Source organism: Solanum lycopersicum, chromosome 7 (genome assembly GCF_036512215.1).
Source record: "Solanum lycopersicum chromosome 7, SLM_r2.1".
NCBI lineage: Eukaryota > Viridiplantae > Streptophyta > Magnoliopsida > Solanales > Solanaceae > Solanum > Solanum lycopersicum.
The window spans coordinates 4,928,935-4,934,934 of NC_090806.1; positions in this window are offsets into that span (position 1 = coordinate 4,928,935).

The following is a 6,000-nucleotide window of genomic DNA, read 5'->3' on the forward strand; positions in this document are numbered from 1 at the left end:
CGTGATATTGATTTTTGTATCGATGTGGAGCCAGGCACTCGGCCTATTTCCATTCCTCCTTACCGTATGGCACCGGCTGAATTGAAAGAGTTGAAGGAGCAGTTGCAGGATTTGTTGAGCAAAGGTTTTATTAGACCAAGTGTATCTCCTTGGGGTGCTCCAGTATTATTTGTGAAGAAGAAAGATGGATCTATGCGTATGTGTATTGACTATCGGTAGTTGAACAAGGTAACCATCAGAAATAAGTATCCGATACCTCGTATTGATGATTTATTTGATCAGTTGCAGGGTGCTTCAGTTTTCTCCAAAATTGACTTGAGATCTGGCTATCATCAGCTGAAGGTTAGGGCGGAGGATATCCCTAAGACGGCTTTTCGAACACGTTATGGTCATTACGAGTTTTTGGTGATGTCTTTCGGACTGACTAATGCCCCAGCAGCTTTTATGGACTTGATGAATGGAGTGTTCAGACCGTATTTAGATTCCTTTGTTATTGTCTTCATAGATGACATATTGATATACTCACGCACTAAGGAGGAACATGAGCATCATTTGAGGATTGTTCTTGGGATTCTAAAGGAGAAGAAGCTTTATGCAAAGTTTTCAAAGTGTGAGTTTTGGCTTAGTTCGGTAGCATTCTTGGGACATGTAGTGTCCAAGGAGGGTATCATGGTGGATCCTAAGAAGATCGAGGCGGTTAGAGATTGGGTCAGACCTACTTCAGTTACTGAGATTCGGAGTTTCTTGGGCCTTGCAGGTTATTATCGACGGTTTGTTGAGGGTTTCTCATCCATTGCATCTCCATTAACTAGATTGACACAAAAGGAGGTGACTTTTCAGTGGTCTGACGAATGTGAGGTTAGTTTCCAAAAGCTCAAGACTTTATTGACTACTGCTCCAATTTTGACCCTACCCGTGGAGGGAGAGGGTTTTGTTGTATATTGTGATGCTTCTCGGATTGGTCTTGGTTGTGTGTTGATGCAGAAGGGAAGGGTGATAGCATATGCTTCGAGGCAGTTAAAGGTTCATGAGAAGAACTACCCTATTCATGATTTAGAGTTGGCGTCTGTTGTGTTTGCTTTAAAGATTTGGAGGCATTATCTTTATGGTGTGCATTGTGAGGTGTTCACGGATCATCGTAGTCTCCAGTATATATTCAATCAGAGGGATCTCAATTTGAGGCAGAGGAGATGGTTGGAGTTGCTCAAAGACTACGATATGACTATTCTTTATCACCCAGGCAAAGCAAATGTTGTAGCAGATGCCTTGAGTCGGAAGGCGGTAAGTATGGGTAGTCTAGCCATGTTACAGGTTGGCGAGCGTCCTTTAGCTAGGGATGTCCAATCCCTGGCCAATAGCTTTGTGAGACTTGATATTTCAGAATCTGGTAAGGTGTTGGCTTATATGGAGGCTAGGTCATCCTTGTTGGAGCAGATTCGGGCTCAACAGTTTGATGATGGTGAATTATGTAAGATTAGGGACAAGGTTTTAAAAGGAGAAGCCAAGGTTGCAATTCTTGATAGTGAGGGAGTTTTGAGGATTAAGGGTCGTATATGTGTTCCTCGTACAGGTGATTTGACTAGATTGATCATGGAGGAGGCTCATAGTTCGAGGTACTCTATTCATCCGGGGGCTACTAAGATGTATCGTGACTTGAAGCAACACTATTGGTGGTGTCGTATGAAGAGGGACATAGTAGATTTTGTATCTCGATGTTTGAATTGTCAGCAAGTGAAGTATGAACACCAAAAGCCTGGAGGTATGACTCAGAGGATGCCCATACCTGAGTGGAAGTGGGAGCGCATTGCTATGGACTTTGTGGTAGGGTTGCCACGTACCTTGGGTAAGTTTGATGCTATATGGGTCATCGTGGATCGACTGACTAAGTCTGCACACTTTGTACCAGTTCAGACTACCTATAACTCAGAGAAGTTAGCCAAGATCTATATTCAAGAGATAGTTCGTTTGCATGGGGTTCCTATATCTATTATTTCAGATCGTGGCACCCAATTTACATCTCATTTCTGGCGGTCTATGCATAAAGAGTTGGGCACTCGAGTGGATCTTAGTACAGCCTTTCACCCTCAGACTGATGGTCAATCTGAGCGAACTATTCAGGTTCTTGAGGATATGTTGCGGGCATGTGTGATTGACTTTGGTGGTCAGTGGGACCAGTTCTTGCCTCTAGCGGAGTTTGCTTACAATAATAGTTATCACTCGAGCATTGAGATGGCACCATTTGAGGCTCTGTATGGCAGGAGATGTCGATCTCCAATTGGCTGGTTTGATGTATTTGAGGTTAGACCATGGGGTACAGATTTGTTGAGGGAGTCCTTGGACAAGGTCAAGTTGATCCAAGATAGACTTCTCATGGCTCAGAGCAGGCAAAAGAGTTACGCAGATAGGAAGGTTCGTGATTTGGAGTTTATGGTTGGAGAGAGGGTTCTACTTAAGGTTTCACCCATGAAGGGTGTGATGAGATTTGGAAAGAAGGGCAAGTTTAGTCCAAGGTACATTGGTCCTTTCGAGGTTGTGGAGCGTATTGGTGAAGTGGCATATCAGTTGGCTTTGCCACCTGGGTTGTCAGGTGTCCATCCTGTATTTCATATTTCAATGCTTAAGAAGTATCATCAGGGTGGTGATCATGTGATTCAATGGGATTCAATGTTACTTGATCAGAATTTGACTTTTGAGGAAGAGCCGATCACCATTTTGGATAGGCAAATTCGGAAGCTAAGGTCCAAAGAGATTGCTTCAGTAAAGGTTCAGTGGAAGCATCGTCCAGTGGAGGAGGCTACATGGGAGACAGAGGCAGACACGAGGAGTAAATATCCTCATCTTTTTGAGCGTCCAGGTTAGCTCTTTTCCTTTTCCGTTCGAGGACAAACATTTGTTTAAGTGGTAGGTGATGTAACGACCCGCTAGGTCGTTTTGAGAACTAGGACTAGTCTGACTCCTTTTAAAAATTTAAAGGGGTATTTTTTTTTGCTATTCGAAGACTAAGAGTATTTAGTTGATAAAAATTTTTAGGGAAGAATTAATATAGTTAATAGTTAGTGGGTCATATCCATAATTCATTTAATACCTTTTTACTTGACCCATTAATTGATTTAGGTTAGTGGGGTTAGTTTATTTGCTATACTTAATTAACATTAGAAGCGCAGAAAAGAAAATAAGGTTAGAACCTACCTTGTGCGACGACGACAGGAACGGTGACTTCATCGATTCCCAGGTAAACCAATTCAAATTTTTTTTTTTATGTGTGTATATTTAATTGTAGGATCTGTACAAATTTTTTTTGCTTATAATTTCTTTATGTATCTTTCTTTATGGCATTAAAATTGAGGGGAGGACAAGAATAATAGCCAATCATGCCAATGATTGGCATGCATTTAGTAGTGACTTTTTGAAAATTGTGAATGTTGTGTGCATAATTAATTTTTCTTATAAAATGGTCACGTTGCAGCAGTGCTCTTTCCAGCGTTGTTAATTGGGGGAATGTGATGCTTATTTTACTTATTTATCAAATCAAGATACTAGCTTTTGATATATTGAGATAGGTAATTAATTATTAGATGTATATTATATGATCTAACATTGAATTCTAGAGTATTTAGAGAGGTTAAAGTTAAATTCTTGACTTGAAATTTAGCAAATATGATAAATTTGGCATACAAATTTTATCAAGGCTTGGAGCTAGATTAGAAATATGAGTGAGTTTTAGGGTCTACGATAGACATATAATGATTTGATACAAACTCGCTTACTTACGAATAATTGCATCATTGGTAGATCGTGAACGTTCCGAAATTTTGCGAAAAGGGGAGGAACTACCTTGAGGTTTCGTGGCACGAGTTCGGCACTGAGGTATGTTAAGACTTTTAGACTTGTTGAAGGACGTTTTCCTAATTAAAGATTAAAAATAAAAATAGACAAAGGAATAAGGGGGAAAGATGGTGGTCTCGTATTAATGGTGTGACGGGCATTGGTACGAGTACCGGTGTTATAAAAAGGAAAATTACTATTATAGAATGTGGATTGAAATTTGAGAATGCCAAAGCATATGGGCATTAGCTGATATATTATTGACTTGAATTCCTTGTGTGATTGTGTTTTATTTATTTCACCCGTATAGTTGTGATAATTGAGGTGGTTATGTATTATGTTCATATTGATTGATTGAGATGCATCATCATCCCCTCTATTGAAATAATATTGTGCACATGCATAGACATGAGACTGAGTATAAGTTGGGCACGTGGAGATCGTCCGTGCTGGGGATGGTGAGATGTTAAGATTGTAATTTGGGCGCGTGGAGACCGTCCGTGCGAAAATTATTTGATATTATGATAGTGCGTTGAGATTGTCCGCACAGACACGTGGAGATCGTCCGTGTCGGTATATGGACCTCGCGAGTCCCCCATGGGTCATGAACTCTCGATGTATTTCCGAGGAGTATCATGTATATACGGTTGAGTGAGTACTGGGTATTCTGAGACATATCATTACATGGCATCATATTGCATTGCATTTCATCCCATCATTCATTCTTGATGACTATATGTTTCGTTGGTGTTTGGAAAATATTAAATGTTGATTTCCTTTATTGATGAAACTTAAATAGTAAGTGTAATATATATATATATATATATATATATACTTGTACAATCTAAGAAATTATTTTCTTATATAACTCCCGTCACTACTTCTTCGTGGTCGGTCAATGAGACATACTGAGTACACGTGGTTTCGTACTCATACTACACTTGTTGCACTCTTTGTGGTGCAGATTCGATTCCAAGTAGGAGCACATCTCGAGGAGCAGTTTGAGTCCGAGTTTGGAGTGTCTTAGAGTTGTGGTGAGCTGCTTGACTGTTCCGTGGCCCACACCTCCCTCTATCCCTCCCTCTATCTTTTACTTATTCTGTTATTCAGTATTCAGACAGGATATCCCTTATGTTAGATTTGCCTTTTTAGTTTCAGACTTGCATCGTATTTAGAAGCTCTTGTACTCATGACACCATTTCTTGGGTAGTATTTTTTTCAGTTTTTCCGCATTCGTACTTATAAGAACTCAGTGTTGGAGATTTGGAAATTGTTGTCTTTTCACTTCTTGTTAGTTAAGTTTGTTAAAATATGTTGGTTGGCTTACCTATTGGTTGGGAATATAGGTGCCATCACGACTCGTGATTTTGGGTCGTGACAATATTGTCAAAAAGTATGATTTTAGAATGAAAACAACCTACGAGAAGAAGTAAGACAAACTAATTAAAATAGAGGAAGTATCATAAATATCGAAGCAATTCTCAATTTTTTAATGTGTTGCCCCGATTATTTTCGAATTGTGTAATTCTTGAGTGGGCAAGTACTTCTCTCCAAGCCAACGAGAACACAAGACCTCATATAGTGTTTGTAAGCCCTAACCAATAGACTAAGTCCTTCAACTTGTTTCAGGAAGTATCAATTTATGCATTTATATTTATTAAACTAAAATTTAACCACCATATATAACGTAATTTTCCGACGAAGAAGTATCGCTCGACATCCCTTGGACTAAGGTAGGTCCACCACTAAACATGAGTTGTATTGTAGTGTTGAGACTGTTTCACCTTTAATTAAAATTCTGCCCAACAAACTTCTATCAATCATAAATAATTAAGGAATCGTGTAATAGCTAAATAAGAAATAAGTTATATATACATGTTTTTTTTTATACCTCATATGATATTTGGTAAGTAAATAGGAAAATAAGTTATTTATCTATAAAAAATAATACGATATGCGATTAATAATTTTAAAATTTGCATAACTAATATATGTATAAATCATGAGAATTTATGTAATATTTTATATAGAAATAGAATTATAGAATATTGAACAATTAATACATATATAACCACTTTCTACATAACTAATATATAGAAATAAGATAATATTATATAAACTCATTCAATTAATTTGTATATTACTAATATCTACGTAATTCTACCGATTACCGCT